This window comes from Apus apus, chromosome 3, assembly GCF_020740795.1.
Source record: "Apus apus isolate bApuApu2 chromosome 3, bApuApu2.pri.cur, whole genome shotgun sequence".
In the NCBI taxonomy this organism is placed as follows: domain Eukaryota; kingdom Metazoa; phylum Chordata; class Aves; order Apodiformes; family Apodidae; genus Apus; species Apus apus.
Genome location: NC_067284.1, coordinates 64,471,046 through 64,492,707, shown reverse-complemented (window position 1 = coordinate 64,492,707; position 21,662 = coordinate 64,471,046).

Below are 21,662 nucleotides of genomic sequence, written 5' to 3'. Positions count from 1 at the left end.
TTGGAGTCTTGAAAGGCTGCAAGTCTACCTGAGCTTCACCCCAGGGGTGCAGGCAAGCACAACACAGCAGCAAACGCCATTACAAATCTCATTGTGTCACTTTCAAAGATGCTTAACACCAGATTTCAAAAGATAGTAGTAGAGCTTCTTCTCCTGGACCTCCAAGAAACACTTTCATGTTTTAGGAAGGAGGGAGGTTAATTAAGTCAACAGCAGTGTTGGGAGGCATTGTTGTACAGAGAGAAGAGGCGCTTTTTTTTTTCAGAGAAAGACCAAAAAAGTGGTTGTTCCTGCAGCCATTTGAACCATTGCATGCTTTTCTAGAAAATTACAGTACTTTAGTTTCAGGGTACTCTAGCAATTCCAGGCTGGATAATACAAATTTTCCCTTTTCATGGAGTTTTGAATGGAAATATTTTTCTGCAAAAATTGCTTTTCTCTGTGAAACTGCTCTTCTTCTTTATCCCAGGTGTCTTCAACTGGCGAGTTAGGGAAGTTGTCACTGCATAATTTCCTGCCTCAATATAATGCTTTAAAGCTTAAGTTATATTTATTACTATGCTGTATATACAAAATTATGGTCATGAAAGTCAACCTGTGACACTTCAGCGAAGTCAGCAAATACTGTTGCAAGAGCCTTAGGTGCAAGCACTTTATAAGAACACTTCCACAAGTAAAAAAATTACCCATACTTGAAAGGCTGCTTAGTCAGGATTTTAATACCAAGATTGTCACTGAGATTCCTTAGAAGCTGTGGGTTTTAGAAATATATTTTCATTTCTTTCTCATATTTTTCTTTCCTTTCCTCTGAAAAGCTTTTTCTGCTCAAAGAAACATAAACAGTTGATCTTTATCAGAGACAGAAAGATATCCTGGATAGCACAAACCCACAATTATTTTAATGAAATATTAGGGCTTCAAAATTTCCTCCTTGGCTCCAGTATTCCATCTTATTTATCACAGAAACATAGCAAAGAATCTGATTTAAGGCATAAAAGTATTTTTGGCTCTGTCTTGTATATGCTTTATGAGCTATTTGACCTGAGAGCAACTGTAAGTGACATTGACTGAAACACAAAATATTGATCCCCCTTTTGAGGAGTAAACTAGCCACTGTTTTTAACTGGGTAAGTCATACAATCTCATTCCTTCATATTTCATTCTCTTGTACTTCTTTCACAAATAATTCATATTGACAAATGCTTCCAGAAGTTTTACAATACAGCTATAGAAGTTTTCAAAGTGAATATTATAGGTACATTCTTAATTGCCTGTTTTTTTCCCAAGGAGTCACCTAGGTTAGCTGATGGTTAGCATCATTAGAAAACATTTTGTAGAGTTTCTAGTTGTCTGAATGTCGATGCTGAAACAGGAAATCTGAAACAAACAAGTGTGTTTAGTTTGCAATTTCAAGGAAGAAAAAAAACAACCAACCAAACAAAAAAGCAATCAAGACTAGATCTTTTCAGTACAACTTCATTCCTTTATAAAAGCATCAATTCATCAGTTTTATCTGGTTAAGCCTAATCCAGGATTTATCTCCTTTCCTGGCTTAACACAAGCTGTCTAAACCAGTTTTTTCAGGTCCTAGATTTTAAACAAGTCATATAAGATTCCAGACAACTATCCTCAATTTTGGGATCCTTACAGGGATCAAGCCCCAGTGCTGACCTTTACAGAAAACAGCTACATGTAATAGCCATTTTGGGGGAGTTCCTCCTTAGCTTTTGTACACTTTTCTTCAGGAAAACACAAGCTGCGTTGAGATGCGTTGATTACACTGATAGCTGGCTGAGGGAAGTTATCTTTAAATGGAAACTGCAACTGTTTGTCACCTGGCCTTGTCCAAAAGCATTACCCAGTCTCCTTTTCACTTACTGAGTAATATTGGCTGCTTTGGCTTAACACCTGAAACTTCTATGGTGACACGTAGCATAGAGACACCACTTTCTATCAGCCTCTTGTCCTCAGAGAAATATTGTCTTTAACACAATTAAACACAGTTAAACACAAAACACCAGCTGACTTCAATGGGATGTTTGAGGATCTTCTCTTGTGTCTATTACCATGATATATTAACATCTCTGGGAGTTACAACTGATTATTATGGTTTCTGTGAATTGGCATTAATATCACCCCTTTTTACAAAGGTGGAAATTGAGATGTACAGAGACTACATCTTCCATTTTAAATGTTAAAGACATTTAACATTTTTACATTTTACATTTTAACATTTATCAAACATTTAAAACTTTTTTGTGAATTGATGTTCCATGTCTTTCACATAGAGGACTCTCTCTACTCCTGGCAATACTTTCCTACATTTGTTGGGTGGCAAAACTGAATTCCAAGAATATTACAGGCTAGACATCTTTATGAACTCATATTCAACTTTCTTTTAGTTAAAGATTTTGCTCAAAATTGAAGACCCAGTCAAGGGAAAAGGTGGTAAATCCAGACTGAAACTCCATATTAATTTCAATGGACAATCATATTATTCCTTTCTATGTTACAATCCAATCTGTTTGTCCCTTTCTATTACTTAGTCTCTTATACACTACAAATACGTAAGTAGTATTAAAAAATATTTACAAGTCTGGTGGACATTAAAAGAGTGCAGGGTGTGGACACCATGAGCTTTAGACTGGAGCATAAAAGGGATTACACAAGGGAGAAATATGCAATCAGAATAGACTCTCTCAACTCCTTCCAAATGCATTGATGATAGATTGTGTGTTCTTTTCATTCATATATGCTATGATCTCAGCTTTACTCAGCCCCGGTTTTTGAGTGTTCGTATTTTAACTGCATAGATTTTAAATAACCAGGAGGAGTAGGTAGCTCACTACTCTGATAAATTATCTACTATTTTATAGACATCTCCCCCAGACCTGTCTTTGAAAGGGATTCATCATACCACTATAAGGACTAGAGAGTCAGTAGAGTGAATGACATATTCTGCTACTTCTGTATATCTCAGGTCTTCAGCTTTCCCTTCAAATGCATCTGGTTAAAGTCTCATTTGCAACCTGTGCCTACTGATGAGTGTCAAAGACCTCTAGCAAGGCAGCTGTACTCTCTGAAAAGGCCTGTGTGCATAACAAATGCCACTGCTGTTGCTTGGTAGCCCTTGCTCATACTCCCAGGGCATTGCATGACCAGGCTGCACTATGGAAGACTCTATGAAAGACACCTGCAGCAAGTGTGCACAAAAGGATTGTTTGACACCAACAATGGCTATGTTTACCAGCTCATGATGTGTTCATGCCATATATGTTTGCAGATGTTCCATGGTCTGAATTATTTATGAATATCTTAACTTAAGGGACATCTGTTGCAGACTTTAGAACAGGGTCCCCTTGAGATAGCTGTTGTTAGATCAGCTCATTAAATTTAAACAAGCTGTGCCTGAAGCATTCTCACCAGTCATTTCTCTTGGTATATGTTTCTACTTTCTATTTTAAACTTGAAGTTGTCTGCAGAAGAATGACTCAGAGAAAGGATGGGTGGCTTAGTATGGAGGAAATTAGAAGACCAGTCATAGTCAACCCAGACTTTTGACTCTGAGCCTGAGTCACATTAATTGTATGTACTGTAACCCCCCCCCACACACAAAAATATACACAGAATCAATTACCTTTTTAAAAGAGTCTGGACTTTCATTAAGGTCTGCCTCTGGCTTGGTCTAAAACGGAAAAAGGAGACAAATGAAATAAAGGCTCTTCATGCAGTTTTTCCAGTCCTATTTAAGGAAAAAAGTGAGCACAAAAATCTTGGCCTTACCATAACAGCAACATTGTGCTTGGCTTCATGAGGCTACTCAGAAGTTCAAATCATATTAAGCATGTTTGGGATTCTCTGCTGATAAGACAGGCACAAGGCCTGTCACTTCAAAAAGCACTGTCACAGTTAGTCACAGTTGCTGCCATCCTCAGAAAAGAGGGCAAAAGCTACAAGCAGTGGAAGAACAAAGTGGCTTTCTCCCTTATGTTTTTTCTAAATCAAATAAGCCTATGGACAAAACCTCTTACCCCATGTTACATTTCAAAGTGTTTTTTAAATCAGAGAAAAAGCTGTTTTCCCCCATTTTAGGAAAGGTAAACCGGAGGAATCTATGGAAAGCACCTTCTTGCAAAAGGACCAATGCTCACAAGCAGAACAATGCTAGTGGTAAGAGCTTCTACCTTCAATTCCACCTAGCAGTGCTCTGTCCACTGTGAAACACTGGCCTCCCATCATGCACAGGATATCCAAAACAAATTATACCTGTAAGTTTAATCTTGCTGATTTAGCAATAAAAGGAGCCATGAGAATTTTTCATATTACTGTTCCCTTATTAAACGTTTACGTCTTCTGCTAATTTGGCCCCACCTCTGACAGACAACCTCTGATCATCTTAAGTATAAAACTGGGATTATGTATTTCTTTAATTTACCTCTTTCCACTTAAATCTAAGTGGAAAGATAATTTTCTGTTGCTGATGAAAACTATGAAATGTGTAAGAGATCTAAGACTGCACAGTTATAGTTGCTGGAATAACACCAGTATTCAGAATTTCCTTGGTTTTAATCTTTTTTCTCACAACTTTAACTTTCCTTCATTCGAAGCAAACTAGCTTTCTGCAAATTTCTCTAAATATCAAGAAAATTAAAAAGAGAAGAAAAAGTTGTCTGCAATATCCCAGAGAGGTTATAAGCATTAGACTGGAAATTGTGTCTTCCCAGGTATGCAGGGATCCTACCAGCTAAGAGTTCAGTAATTCTCTTAGTCTGATGCTCCCCTCCAGTCAGCTAGTGGAAGGATGCATCAGGCTAACAGAGAGACTTACTCAACCCTTTGCTTGGAAATGTTCCTCCTCCTCCCTCCCTGAACATATAGATGCAGTCACCATCTCTTCTTCGCATAATCTTTTTCAAAAGATTAGAGAGGAAGTCAGGGTCTGCTGGAGGCTCTCAGAACCCATCCTTGATGAGAGGCAGGCTTCACTCCTGAGACCTTTCTCAGTAGTGCTGCACTTTGTAACTCTCAGTAAGTGACATTAAAGACAGGTCTGAGGAAGGAAGGTCAGACCCCAGGATGGGAGAGGCAAGGAGAGATGCCCCTGCTTCTTGAAGAGATAATGTATCCATGGTTTCTTAGACTTTCTTTTTTTTTTTAAATTAAAGCCTGCAGCAGCATAATTTTACCCAGGGCCTCCTTTGCAGTAACATGGAACTATGTACTCTATTACTGTTAAGAACTAAATGGTGAGCCCCACGATCATTAATCAGTTTCTCTGCAGCTGGTCCTGCTGGAATCACTAACTGCTGCCAGCCTGAGTCCAATGCTTCCTGGGTCGGCCTAAGGCAATAGTCCTGCTGCATGATCCCAAAATTCTTTTGTCCTTACTTCAGCTGCAGAGAGTACTTCACAGGTTGGACCACAAGCAGTACTACCCTCAGATGTCCTCCCTGACACAGTAGATGACCAGTCCCTTAACAGTGTAAGGAAGAAGCGTTTTAAAGAAGAAAAGTGGGCCTTTGAAACTTTAAAGTGGGTCATGAAACTTTGAAGGGGGTCAGACAGGGTTGCCTTTAGGAAGATTCAAGCCCACCACAAAGCCTAAAGAAAAGAAATGTCTCTGCCACTCCTGAAATCCAAATTCTGCCAGAATCAAAAAGGCATTTTTTAATTTTCACATCAAATCTAGAAAAAAAGCCTATTGTCTGCTACACTTGTGTTGGAGTTAAATGGAAACTGACCAGAAATATAAAAAAAATCGTGAGGCTATGAAAAGGACATACACTTTAAAATCTAACAACTAGTCTGCCTTCACTTATTGTGACAGTGAGACTCCTTCTCTTCAAAAATTGTTTCCATCAGCGGAGCTCTGAATTTTCTTTTCTCCTGCTGTACCTCAGGGAAGAACTGTTATGATAAATTTGAGACCTGGCTTGAGATGAATCTGTTCCATACACACAGTTATTTATTCAATTACATTAACTCTACTTCTTTGGATGAGTTTCTGGGAATAGGAGAGAACAGATTTGGAGGAAGATCTGTTTCTAAGAAGCTCAAATCCCTAGGGATTAGATATTCATGAGACTGCAACCACTATATGTTAAACAAAAGGAACATCTTCTACCCCCAGTGAAATGTGATGATGGCTCACTCTCACCAAATGAGCTATTTGAACTTTGGTTTGAAGTGAATGACTTCTATAGCACTCAGAAACCATTTTAGTAGTTTTCAACTTCTATAAATAAGTGACTTGTAGTACATAAGACTATTTTCTGGAAATGAAAAGTCTGGTGAAAAGTTTTGCAGCTGTTTGCTCAGAAAAGGTTTTGCATGCGAGAGTTAAAGCAGTCATCCCAAAAACACTGAATTTTTTCCTCCCATTTATTAGCATTTCAGTCAGCAAAACTGCAGTCTAGTCATACCCCACTATTCAGACTACCTGAACACAGAAAAAATAGTTCATTATCAACTTCCAAAACTGAAATGAAGCGACTCACAATAACTGAACAAACTGAATAGCTGCGTGTTCAGAAATTACTTACAAAGAGAAAAAAGGTTAACCTTTGGAAGTCACTTAATTGTCATAGCTGGCCCTGAGCTCTTTCATGACCTCTTTTTTTTCTTTGTTTCTTTTTTTTTCCCCGTTTAAAATAACGAGTGATCAAAAAAGCAAAACAAGCCTTGAAAGACAAGCAACCTAATCTCAAAAAGATTACTCTTTAGATCATGCTGGAAACACCGTTGCTCGATCAGCACAGCAATTACTTTGTGCAGTTCTACAAGAAGTGGGAGCCATGAGTCAAAAGTAAGAAAAAAGACCAGAGTCAGCACTGACTTGCCACTAGCAATAAAGTATGTGAAAAGGCTGCTTTTACCAGGCATTTCCAAATCCACAGTCTGCCAGTGACTGCAGCTTTCTTACTCTCGTTCTACCTGGTTCCATATTGGTCTGTATGGCATATTCAGCTAAGCATCCAAGCGTATTTTATTAGTGCAATACCCAAAACATCTAACATCTCTCACTTGTAGTATTTTATTTCATTTATCCTTTCCCACAGGAAAACAGTATATTATTTGAATATTTTAGACACTCTTGAGCATGATTCATTATTCCAGCTGAGTAATACTACTCTTTCTCCTCATCTGTTACATGCCTTTTCAGATGTTCTGGTGTAACAGCAGACTTTCATATCTCATCTGAACCTAGTCTGTGGCTCTGAAGAACAGTTGATGAAAAAGAATGTTGCAATTTTCACATCTTTATAGGGAGGAAGTTTTCAGATTAGAACATCATAATGAAGGTAAAAAACTTGTGAGACATACAATACCATGCCTAACCTACATGTGTGTGCTCATGCCTCCTCAGGGATGGCCTGTGCTTGCCTGGTGGTGTGGGAGAAGACACCATGAAGGATCTAGACTGTTGTGGGGCTAAAAGTTCATGGAGGGCTTTATAAGGGTCACCTGTGTTACTACTACAGTTACATCTGTGATCAGTGAAGCAAATGCTTCTGTCTGTCAGTTATTATTACTCCCAGAGCTAGCAAAAATAAACACATTGAACACACTGTCATCTTTTCATCCTTTTCATCATGTCTTAAAAGCCTGTGTCTTTGGAGTTAGTTTTAAAACAACATATTGAATGGATTTTAATTATATCTTTCCTTCTGCTTCTGCCACGGGATACAGCATCAAGGAGAGCTTAGTGGGCATGAATCATGGAAATCCAGCTTCAGTCCCATTCAGTGTGATTGAGCTCAGGTAATGCCATTGTGTTTACCTATCAGACACTGAAAAGTTTTTGGTATAGAGGATGTAGTCAAACTGTGGCAGAGGAGGAATATATCTATAGATTCACTGGGCCAAGATGAGACTGCACTCTGCAGGGAGTACCAGGGGATTCCTGATTTAGATGGCTAGCAACAGTTACACACTGTGATTCTGTGGATCCTTAGCTGATACACTGTGTTGTACCATGTTAGTTCAAAAATCTGGCAAATTCCTGGTCTGGGTTGCTGAAGTGTGAGGGTGATCAGGAATAAAACTAAAGTCTTACAAGATAAACCATCTTCGCTACAAATGTCTGATCAAGTTCCACTGAAATTCAACAGCCAGACTGAAGTGATCCAGTTTAATCATCTCAGACAGATTGTTGACTGCAATATCTAACTTCTACAAGGTTTCTTACACATGACCTGCTTGGCAAAGCCATTTCTGAAGTAACAAGATTGAATCCAGGCAGATCAAGCAATCTCAGTACTTTAACGTAAGCAACACCTAAATTCGTGAAACAGACACATTACATAAAATAAAACAATAAGCCTTTCCTAACTCTGCCCTTCAGACCCCTGAGAAGCAAAGAGCAGCATGAGTACTGTTTAGATAAGAAGTGTCATATGTTGGTGCTTCTAGAGAACACAACAGAAGATATCCATTCACCCCAATCAACCAATCAAACCTTGTACTAATTAGCACCCAGATAGCAAGATACAGGCTTACCCAGTGCCATAAGAGATCTCACAATGTGGGAAGACTCCTGAAGTGGAGAAGGGGAGTTAAAAGCTTCCCTTAATTGTTCTGAGTGTCTCTAATGAATGTTACAGCCTAGCAGATTTTTGGCAACACATACTGCTGGGATATTATTTTAAACTTTGCTTCCTAAATCAAATAGCCTACCGTTTCAAAGCAACTTTGTTCCCTATCCTAAGGATTAGCTCAAGCATTAACAAAGTGGGCCACAGAGGGCTGTGACAGAGACGGTGTGTGGGCAGTGTTTTTGCTAATTTGACCTCTTTTCACAGAAATGAGAGGAAACTGTGATCTGAAGCTGACATTTCATTAGAACATCGCCCAGCTTTCCTAACACTGGGACCACAATTCACTGATAACAGGGCTTTGAAGTAGCTGGAGCAGAGCCAGGAAACATTGGAAGTATTCTTCAGAGAATATCTGTTTCAGATTACCCCAATTTATAGTAAGCCACACATGCTAACTTTAGCATTTCTTCTGGCTGATTGATCTTGAGCCTTTTCCTTTGGCTTAGTACAGCAACATTTCTTGTCCAAACACTGCATTCCTACTTTGCATCCAGTTTCTTCCCCCCCATGTGTCATTAGTTTCACTTATCTTTTTCATCCTCTGACCCACATTAGCTTTTGCAAATATATTATTTTGTTGGAATTGAAGCAGAACCTATGGCAAACACTGCACTGAATGAGGCTAAGCAAACACATGTTCTAGTCTCTAATTTGTTCATTCAACCTGCAGTACTGAGTCTTCCAGTTCTCCTTTTCCTCTCCTCACCACTGGAGGCTTTGTAAAGGTAACTCATAGGCAGGAGCTGAGTTTTTCTAGTCTATTTGAATTCAATGGAGTTGTACACCAAGTTACAGTATGCTGTGGCTCTGCAAATATCCCTCACTTGTCTAGCCAATGTTGCAGGTTCATGGCTTGGACTGTCCACCTCCAAAGTAGAGCATTGTCTCCTTTTCAGTCACACCACCAGGCTGCTAGCAAGCATAACTCTCAGTGGCCAGTGAAGCCGTGATCTCTAGGACATGAATGCTGGTAGCAAGACAGAGCCCACTAAATCCATTTCACAAGTCTGTGGAACAATCAATGCTAACATGGTTGAGCTAACCTGTAAGAGACTCTTATACCTATAACCTATGAGGTTTGGTGTGAGAGAGTCTATTACCTGCTGTGAAGCTCCAAGACACACTTTTGCCTGTTCCTCAGCTGGAATTTAGCAGCAGTCAGTGCTATGAAGAGTAAGAAAAGTGGATAGCAGTTTATCCTACTATAAGACACTTGTCTTGGGAAGAGAATCATTATTTATAAAAGTTCTTAGGTTCAACATATCATACCAAAACAAAGGCAGAAGTAATCCATATAAAAAGCTCTCTTCTTTGTCCAACGCAACAAAAACAACTCTGTCTTGCAATAGGAAGACAACATTTCCTTTTATCACTATTGCAAATAAGACAGGATGCTTTGCAATCAAAACAAAGTCGAAAATACAAGTTGAGCTCCCAGACTACCACATATTAGGTGGCTATTTCTAGGCCTGTCATCTACTGACTTTGTTACTTTTCTCTGTCAGGAGCAGAGAAAGATTATCTGAAGTAGCAAGACGACCAGCTCATTCAGTGGCAAGGAAGGGACCTTACACACAGCAGGTGGTTGCTTGTTGCTCTTCCACACAAGCCATGAAGAAAACACAGGCAAAAAGACATGCATCCAGTTGTGCATCCCACTAACAGGTAGGATTATGCACGCTGCAATTAGGAACTGCAGTAGGTTGGCCACTGCCAGGTGTGGCAACACTCTGGAAATCCAGGAGAAACTTTTCAGAAGGGGAAAATTTACATAGTAGTCTGAGGGGAAGTAGTTAAAAATATCCAGAAAGCTCCAACTAAATCTGCATTCTGCCATTAAGCAGATGGCAGCCTCAGATATTTCCCTGGAGCTAGGACTAACTCCTCATACTTCCTACCCGTTCAGCAGTCCTCATTCTTATATAATATACTGCTCCCACTGGTTTCAGTGGGACTTCCACTGTAAAAAAGTTACCGCTGAACATAAGTACAGATACTCAGTGCATGATGGCAGTAAACTCTGGGAGAGAGCAACTACCCTACTGTTATCATGTGTTTCCATTCTTTCGCAGGAAATTAGTCTATGAGTTCACAAGACTGTCTTCTGAAATTTCTGAGCTCTCCTTAGTGTCACAAGAACAGCCAAAAAAGTAATAATTTTGGAAAAGACCAAAATGGAACTAATTCATTTTCCATATTGAAGCAACATTTTGAGACCAAATTTACCTACATTTAATTTCACTGCAAAAATATTTCTCTTGACAGATTTTAGTTTTCATGGAAAAACTATTTAATTACAAAAATGTGATGGATGAGAACTGATCTCACCAAGAAACTGCAAGTCTTTCATTTCAGGTTGACCTGACACAGTGTTTTTTCCTTCCATTTTTAGTTCCAATGTAATTGTTCCGACAGCCATTTGGCAGAAGACTTTACCATTTTTAAGCAAAAAATTAAGTTGGTTCTCAAAAGCAGTTGTGGAAGCACAAAATCCTTTTGGGGCAGACACTGACTGAGACAATGGGTACCCTAAAATAATGAAATTTGGTAGGAACTGCAATCTCTAGAGTGACCCAAGTAGATCAGAAAAGGCGCAGACTACCCCTCTTCCCAGTTTTGGTTGCCAGCAACTTCGTTTTCCTAATTTTAACATTTGAAACACCTGAAAATTTGTAACCAATGACAATCTGAGAGCATTATTAGATGGCAGTCAGTATTTGGCATGAAGACACACTTTTGGTACTTCTGTTTGAATTGCCTAAATTAAGGCAAACTAGTGCTTGAAAACAGAAAATAGAAAGCCCTGGGAAAGAGGCACAAGTCTGCTTGATCCCAGTGGTCTTCCACAGTTACTGTGTTGTGTGGAGCTTGATATATTTCAGTACATTACAGCCAGTGAAATGTTACACGAACATAAAACCCAGTATTAAACTACCTTCTAAATTGCAAAAGCACATTACTAACAATGACAAGCTTCCCACATAGCACTCGAAGCACTTTTCAGAAGCTACATACAGCGTATGAGTATGCCCTAAACTCCGTAAGTACCATGATGTCAAGTCAGAGAGAGAAGCGGTTTCATCAAGGTCACACAAAGGTTGCACAGGAAAGGTGAAAACTGAGTTTAGTTCTCCTGTGTCCCAGTAGAGAACTTTGACAGCAGACCGTTGTCTCTCGCTGATGTCAGCCTCTCTAATAAATGATGTCTCCTTGGAGGGCAACTGCCCAATTTGACATCATTAGCAGATCTGGAATTGCTAAAAGGTTTAGGGCTTCAGCATGTTTTGTTTTTAATTGAGCATGAAGCTGTCTTGGCAATATTACCAAGAAAAAGCCTTACACCCAAATAAAATCTGTTTGGATTGGCTGGTCTTCACGAAGTGATTCATAACAACAAAGCTGCACCTTCTTTCTTCATGTCGGCACAGTTGTGGGCTGCATGTCTTTGAATGAGATTGATTGCACAACATTTGCTAAAGTGCAAAACATTTGACACGCATCTTGTGCAGGGAGAAAACAAATGGATCAGCCATCCACTCCTCTGAATCTATTTGGATTGCTGTAAAAACAGATAAACTGCACAGTATAAGACAAATAAGTGCTATCATTCCTGCAGGAAAGTGCTCATGTCATGTTTATCCTGGGTAAAAATAACATATCCTCGTATAACTTTGGAAAGATTTCTTCTTAGTTCCTAAAAATTAAGAGTTGACAGTCCATGAGAACAATCTTTTAAAATAACACATTAAACCCTGAACTTAAAATTGTCTTTAATGGCACCATTTTTCCAGTGATCATTGTTCTTGCTAGATCATGCCACTTACAATAACACATGCTTTTGAAGATCAGAATCCAAGAAATAAGGAAAGATGTTTCCCTTATTCACTCTGGACTCCTTGTTCCCCAGCTCATTAAGGTGTTCCACATGCTCCATGTGCCACATGCTTCAATCTCCAGAACATATATTATCTGTAATTTATTTAATCCCTCAGCATTGGGAAGAGTAATGGTATAAAAAATAATAAATGGATTGTGTCTGTATCTTGTTCTCCTCACCCCTGCAATACACATGTTCTACACAGATGACAAGACATTTTTTCTGTAGCATTATCAGATTTATTCATTCAGAGCCCAGTCCTAACACATGGGGATTTTACTGCTTACTTCAGCAAGAGCAAGGTCCCAGTTTGCAACTATACATCTAATGGGGCATTTTCACAGATGTCTTAAACCTATCTGTAAGATGCCGCTGAAGACAGTGCCTTGCCTTTACCCTATGAGTGTTATTGTTGCCTTATCTGCAAAAATTCCACCAAGTGTGGCCCTGTAATCAGCCAGATCAATCAGCTGAGCCAACAAAATGGGAACTCTACCCCCCAAAAAAGTAAACATTTTTAGCCAGATCAGGTTGCTGCATTATCACTAGTGTCAAGGCAAGGGATGAGCATGAGTGCCTGGTTAGATGGAGCACTGACAGTGGAATAGTCACTTCTATTACAGATCAGCCTTGGAGGGCCATCAACAAGAAACATATCTTTCCTGTGTACTGGGCCATATCCTTTGCTGATAAGTCAGTGAAGTTAAATCATCACTGTAGAAGTCTAGACTTAAACTAGCTAACAGTATCCCCTGAAGCTGAATGTATCAAGTAGCTCTCCAATAAAAATGAAACATATTCTCACCACCAGTCACTCCCATTTTCATAAAGGGCAAAGCACAAAGATGTATTCTTAATCACATGCCTGACTCTGCAAAACACGGTGTGCCTATCTGTTCCTCAGCCCACAGTCATGATTCAACTGCAATTATGACTCTTCCCCTGAAATAGCAACTTCATCCATCATTATCATTACTGCTTTTTTTTTTTTTTTTTTTTAAATGGCAAATAGCATCTCCCTATGTGAAATATAGGAGGACTGTCTTCCTTTTGATACTAAAAAGTTCTCTCACAAAGCGAACATTGGCTGAACCTCAGAGTTGGTATACTGTTTAGGAATGCAGCCTTGTACAAAGCCAGAGGCTTTTTAGTGTTAAAAGAAACCTCAAGTATTAAGAGTCATCCCCAGGAAGCAGATGAAAATGATGTGTACATGTGTCAAAATGCCAGCTTCAACTGTGTGAATAAGCTGACATTATTTGAGCTGGTAGGAAGGCAAGGGCTGTATGGAACAATAAAAGACACATTTTAGAAGGCTTCTTTCTGAGATGGATTGACTGCAAATCATAATAACTTTAAAATATAACACCAAAAGAAAAGAAAAAAAAAAAAAGGAAAGGTGAGGTAGCAATTAAGAATGAGTCCCTACAGCTACACTTTAAAAGGTTAATAATTCCAGAATTTTTTTCTGTGCTTGTAATGTCACACACTTTGTCCATTTGTAATTGAGACTTCAGTGTTACCTTAGTTTTCTCTCCATTCTACATCCTTTGTTTACAAGCTGAAATGCTTCACTGGCTGTCCCAAGCTGGTGTCAGAGAAAACTTTGTGAAGAAGTGAGCATTGCTTATAGGATGCAATCACTATACCAAAAAATCTCAAGATCTTATAAACGTTTCTTTTCTTTCCACAACATAGCTGACCTCAAAAGCATTATGGGAGACTATTCTCTTTACCTTTACCATACTATAAAGTAGTGGTGAAATCTAGTACTGTCCTTGCAGGTGCCTGCACTGTCATGTCCTCAGAGACCCTGCATGCTTTCACAGCGGTGGACTCAGTCCTTGCTATTCAGGAGGTGGAGAGGGAGCAGAGAAGCTGGAGAGGAAGAGGAACCAATAGTATTGCCACAGTCTCAGATCCCCTTGCATGCATTTGCAACTCATAGAATCACAGAACCACTTAGGTTGGAAAATACCTTTAAGATCATCAAGTCCAACCATTAACTCTATTCTACCAAGTCCAGACTAAGCCATATTCCCAAGCACCACATCTAGATGACTTTTAAATACATCCAGGGATGGTGACTCAACCACCTCCCTGGTCAGCATGTTCCAATGTCTGACAACCCTTTCAGTGAAAAAGTTCTTCCTAATGTCTAGTCTAAACCTCCCCCGGTGCAGCTTAAGGCCATTTCCTCTTGTTCTATCATCAGTTACTTGTGAGAAGAGATCATCACCTACAACTTTACAACACCCTTTCAAGTAGTTGTAGAGGGTGATGAGGTCTCCCTTCAGACTCCTTTTCTTCAGACTAAACAGCCCCAGTTCCTTCATCTACTTTCCATAAGACTTGTTCTCAAGGCCCTTCACCAGCTTCATTGCCCTTCTTTGGACACACTCCAGCACCTCGATGTCTTTCACCTAGAAAACCCAATAGATGTGAAGAGCTGGGAATATAAGCCCCTCATTCTGCAAAGGCAATGTGTTATGTCTCCAAAGTAGTAATAGAAATAGACCCAGGAAGAAAATGGAAAAGAAAGCCATAGAAGACAACTTTTCAATAAATACTTTAGGAACAAAAACTAAAATACCCTGATTATGATTTACTGTTCCAGCCTCTTAAGGGCCACGTAGTCATAGCTGTCAATATTCCAAACAGCAGTTTAAGCCAGACTTTACTTTGCCATGGTGCACCTGAGTGTCCACCTCTCAGAGGCAAGGTAGGCAGTCACAGAGCACACTCAGCAGCCATTGTCTGGATGAGATATCCCAGAGATAACCACTGCAACACTATGCCACAACCCAAAGGAGGTTGATGCAAGGCTTTGAGAATCTGCAGTGTAATATTTTCTGTCTTGATGTCTGTTTTCCATTTCCAGCCAAAAACTCAGCATTTTTACACAGATGAACTAAAAATTGTTTTTCCTCCTATTTCTAATAAGACAGACTGGTAGGGATGATTCAAAGCTGAAATTCATGATCTAGCTGGAGACAAAGAGCTCTGACTGATAATGGTAACATGTACAAGATGTATTTGATGAGGCTTTCTGGCTGGTAAGTGAAAGACAGACAATGTTTATGAGCCTCTTATTTGCACAGTGCTAGAATATAATGATGGAAGACTAGGATTTATCTGTTTAAGTGAAAGGCAAGATGCAAAATAGTACTATGTCTGACCTCCAGCAAAAAAGAGCAGAAGGAAGTCTGTCTGCACAGATGCAGTAATGCAATGGCTCAGTAGCCAATAAAAAGATCAGAAATTTGTGGTTAGGAAATCAGATGGGAAAATTAGATAGATATAAATAATCCTGTCTTGGGTAGGGAGCTGGCACTGGAGGTTAAAATAGTGAAGACGCTTAACACAAAGAAGAAAAACAAACAAAACAAAACAAACAAACAAAAAATCACAGATGAAATAACCAAGAACTACATATTCTTGAAAATCAGCATGATTGCAGTGATGAGATTCAGACTCAAACTTGTTGCATTAACAAAATATTTGGGGACCTTACTAGTACAATAGGAATAATAATTATTTTCTGCTGCCTTTCATCAAGTTAATAAGAAATCATTTCGAATGAAGAGACCTCTATCATCACCTCTCCTGAGGTGATGAGACTAATTCCACAGGCTCTTCAGTAGGCTGGTCCACTCCCAACTATGATTGCAGATTCCTTAAAATATGAAACACTATTCCCTATGTATGTTATGAAGGTATCAAACAGAGCCCATTGTAAGCAGAACGGTTATCAAGTCACATGAAAGCTATCTGTTTTGCCAGCATAACATGCAATCATCGTGAGTTTCACCTTTCATCTTTCTGACTGAAATTAAGCAGCAGCAGCAGCAGAAGAAGAAAGCAGTAATGCCAGAAAAGACAGGCTGCCTAATGCACACCATGACAAGAGCTAGATAAAAGATTTCACAGAATCACAGAAAGGCAGGGGTTGCATGGGACCTAGATGGGACCTCTGAAGATCATCTAGTCCAACCCCCCACTAGAGCAGGATTCCCTAGAGCAGATTACACAGAAAACTGGATTACATAGGATTTTGTCAAATCCAGTCCACCAAAAGATTTTTAGAGCGGAACAGGATGTATGCACTGAGCAGCAGTGAAGAACTTCTGACTTCCTATTTGTTTGATCCTCACCACGAAAAATTGCTGAAAGTTCCCAGAAGTAATCAGACACAGTGCTGGGAAGAAATCCTGACAATCTGTATAGAGTGGAATTACACAAAGTCGAGGTAAGGACTTTTTGTTACAGTTTTTTCTGCTTACTCACCCAATTTAGTGACTCTGATCTAACAGTCAGTATCCACAAATGTTGAAGGGAGTAAATCAAACGTTGGACTTGTGCCTGCCTTCTCTATGAAAAGTCAGGAACATTCACCTACTTTAATTCACATTCTTAATAAAAAACTTTGTAATAGGGATAAGAGGAATCTGAAACACCTGAAGAAATAAGAAAGTAACACATATAGATGGCATAGGCACCATTAAAATCACAAAACTAGCCAAATTCTGGAGTCTCACTCCAGAGTAGAGGGTAGGGGAGGTAGGGAAGGGGGAATTGTACCAAGTAGAAAAAAATACAAATCCCACATTGTTTCGAAGGCAAAATTTCCAGCAACAACAAAACAACGTAATATGTTCAAGTCCACTAAAATAACTTGCTTTGCAACACAAAATATTTAATTTTGCTTTTTTATTAAATTTTAATATCCATATATTTGTTTTCAGATGGGAAGATTCATTATTTTTAATTGCAACAAGTTTGATACAGAAATAAAATTTGCCTACAAAAAAAAGCCAAAATACAAACTTATGTCAATGTAATAAAATGTTATCTTTCAACTTTACAAAAGCACAGCATTTTACTATTCTTTTTAATGAAACTTCACTGAAATAAATGTTAAAAATATGCGGGATATTTTTCAACACTCTCTGCCTAGTCAGAGACCCAGAATCTCATCTTAGAAAAGTGACCTTAACTTTACTTCAGAGCATTTTTAGATGTCAAGGAAGCTGGGAATATCTTTAAGAGCTGCCTCCTGTCTGTCAGTGTCTTTAGCACTTGTTGGCATGGAGGCAGATTGTGGTCCTTTTTCATCTAGCAGCTATTCAATGCAGCACATTTGTTGTTCTCCGCTGCCAAGGAAACAATCTGTTTCTCATTTCCTCTGAAGAAGAGCCTAATACTATGAGTAAAACATCAGATATAATTAGGCAAAATGGTTGAGTGCCTGATTGAGAAGAGAAATGGAACTGTCCCAAATACGAAAAATAGGCACACACCTGAGAAAGAAAAGAGAGAACAGAGAAAAACTCTCCCAACTGGAGTGTGCAGAGGCTGTCACAAGTTATTCTTCCCTTGTGAAAGTGAGATATTTCCTAGGGATTGTGCAAACTAATTAAGTGTCCCCTTGTAACGTCTAGAAATAAAAAAATAAAAAAAACAACCACAGATCTTGCTGCTTCCTACATAATGAAATAAAATGTACCTTGAGATGGAAAACCTGAGTCTTGCACATTTATAGCTCTGTACACAACCCAGACACAGTTCTCCACTGCTTTCTGTCAATTATGTGTGTACCCATGCCTGAAAAATGTCCCTTAATTTCTACAATGAGGAGTTTTAGCAAAAAAAGTCTTGTGACACAGCAAATACCAATTGATTAATTTCCGTTCACAAGAAGCAAATCATTTGGAGCAAGAAAACCTGAATTCTCATATTTCTCTGAGTCACAACAGTGAGCAGCACTGCCTCATGTCTTGTAACCCATGAGGTTATGGAGAGCTGCAGGATTCTCCTGGATCATTCAGAAGAAAGTGGAAAAATCAGTTATCAGGTAGCTGAAGCTCCTGCCTCATCAGAGATGGGCAAAGACCATGCAAGGTACAGTTAACAATCCCACCAGTCACTCATACTCCTCTTCATCAAAACTCAGTAAATACAGTTTTGTTATGGCTACTAACAGACTGCAGGCTACCTACTAACTCTGCAAGCCTCGTCTGGATTTGTCTCAGCCACCCTAGAGCATGCTTTCAAGTTTTGTCCCCTTACAAAAGCAATTTTTTTTTCTTAATGACCAGGAGGAAATTGCTTTATCTATTTAATTTTGCTTATCTTTAATTATGTTGTACGACCATCATTTTTATAGAGGCAGTGGTGACAAGTAGCTCTTCTGTATCAATGAATAAATTAGAATAACAATATAATTTAGGTAAATAAAGGCAAAGCATGGCAGCAGAAGGCTTGAAAGTGAGAACACAGATCACAGTGTAGATGAGTAAAGGCATGGGATGATTGGTAAGGGGCACAAATCAGCACTGGAGGCCCTGGGGATGTAAACATCTCACCAATCAAATAACTGCAGGCTCAGGAAATGTATAAAACTACTATAAGAAGGAATAAAATTAACAAAAATACAAGTAGCTAAGACATTCCAAACAGCAAATCCTGGTGCAATATTGGGGTGCAGACCAAAGGAAAAAAAACCATAAGTGTTAAGTATGTCAGAACACAAATCTAAAAATAGCACCAAATGTACCCTGGAGTAAAAGGAAAAAGCCTTCAACACCACCATCCTAGCCCTCCATGCACAGGACTTAGGACACTGACGAGACACTAATCCCTCTTCCAGACTGATGCCAGCGACTTCAGGACCCAAAGGGCAGCAGAAAGGTGTGTGTAGCAGCAAAGAAAGGACAGGTACAAGGGAGTGTGTCTGTGGCAATTTCAACAGGGTGTATCTGCACCATGTTTTGTGGGCCCAAGTAAGGCAATGCTGCCTGCACTCTCTAAGCCTGCTAGCTCCAAATGTTAAATCATTCCATCATGGTTAGCCCAGCAGTGAACACCAGACCTGCTGGTTGGGACTACCCCAGGTTCAGCACTGCCCAAACATAGCCACAGCTCTCAGTTTACAGCTGGCTCACATTTGCTTTAGAGCACAGGCTTCTCTCTGCCTGCAAATCAACTCAGAGACATGCTTGAAGATACAGTCCAGAAACCCAAAACACTCATGAAGACTTTTCATATTCGGTATTCTCCATTTCTTCCTTTCTATTTTTTTCTTTTCTCCACCCACCCCACCTCCTTTTTATTTTTTTTGTTTTTCTAGGCAGAAACACTGCCTATAATTCTACTATTGGCTTAGGCAGCAACAACACTAGAAAAAAACGTTATGTGAGAAGACAACTATGTTGGTCATCCAAAGCAGCAGTGGAGATTAGGAAGAAGCACACCTCAGCTCACTATGAGTCAGTATAACGTGGTCCTCTTGGCAATGTGCATTTGCAGCCCAGAAAGCCAACTGTGTCCTGGGCTGCATCAAAAGAAGCCTGGCCAGTACGTCAAGGGAGGTGATTCTACCCCTCTACTGCACTCTCAGAAGACCCCACCTGGAGTACTGTGTCCAGTTCTGGAGGCCTCAACACAGGAAAGACAAGGAGGTGTTGGAGTGAGTCCAGAGGAGAGCCACGAAGATGTTCAGAGGGCTGGAGTACCTCTCCTATGAAGACAGGCTAAGAGAGTTGGGGTTGGTCAGCCTGGAGATCAGAAGGCTCCAGGGAGACCTTCTAGCAGCCTTCCAGTATCTGAAGGGGCTACAAGAAAGCTGGGGAGGGACTTTTTACAAGGGCTTGTAGTGATAGCACAAGAGCTAATGGCTTTAAACTGGAAGAGGGGAGATTTAGGCTAGACATAAGAAATTCCTTCCTGTGAGGTTGGTGAGACACTGGCACAGGTTGCCCAGGGAAGCTGTGAATGCCCCATCCCTGGGAGGGTTCCAGGCCAGGTTGTATGGAGCTCAAAGCAACCTGGTCTAGTGGAAGGTGTCACTACCTATGGCAGGGGGTTGGAACTAGTTGATTTTAAAGGTGCCTTCCAACCCAAACCATTCTATGATTTCCCTCTCCACCACCAGTATCAGATCTGTTGTTCACTTCAACACTTCATTAGAGATGTTACCTGGATGAGCAGTGATTCAGTAATACTTTCAGCTGTAGTCAAAGAGGAAGATGAGGCTCAGCAATGCAAACTGATGAAGACTGATAATTGTCAGAGCTGAGAATGTCAGAAGGAGGTTTACAACAGTTGTGCAGTCTGGCTTGAGTCTTGAGAGTTAGGGTGCGGACTGTAAAGAATTGGCAGCTGATAACAGAAACGGAATGCAATCAAAATATCTATTCTTTGTTTATTCATCATCTTGAAATATTTATCCTGGTCCAAGTAGCCCTCCACCCACCCTGCACTGAAGCTTTTATATCTGTGTCCAGATTCAAGACCAGCAGCATCTTTAGTCCATCTCTGGATTAACCCAAACCCTTCTCCTTGTGCCATAACAGATACTTCAACAAAACAAGACCAGAATCTAGCCTCAGCTTTGTGTTTGCTGCCTAAACCCTAATTAATCTTAGGTGTTACAAGACACCTAATGATTCCTAATGAACCCAGGAAATGACGTCTTGGACTAAGTCATACAAGGTCTGACTCCAGCCAACAGGCCTCTGCTCCCAATATAAAAAATATCACCTAGAAATAAATATTATCTAGAAATAAATATAGGGCCAACTGCCCTTAATATGGAATTCTATTCTACAGTACCTATCTAAATGGATTTCAAGTCTCCCTCTGACTTAAGCTTAACATTTCTCAGCTCTCTGATTATTTTCTTTAAAAAGAACTGTACCTATAGCATCCATATTAAAAGCACAAATGTCCATAATACTCATAGAGTTCACATTTGCAGTTTTCTTTGTTCTCTTTAAGGAGGTGGCAGGCAGTAAGGAAGATTACATTTTGCCTTCAATTTTCCCAGATTGTATCTGCTTGGATCCAGCATTATGGTTCAGCCTGTCATATACATGGAGTGAGCAGTTGGAACATTTCAGATACAGATGTGAACCTCCCTGGAGTTAATTATTCACATTGCTTGCATCTTTGATTTGAGTTACCCAGCTTCTATTCAAGTCCTACATACTATGGACTAGCTTTGGAGCGCCAATACCTTTTGAGATCTGCTGACTGCAACCACTGCTTCACGTGTACGTTCCCACAGAGACATACTTTTTGGTTTGCTTGCTTGGTGGTGATATTGTGAAGACATACATGGCAAAACTCTTCTACCAGAAGAGCAGTTATTTAAACAATTACCAGCACAGAAGAGAGTAAGAATAGCT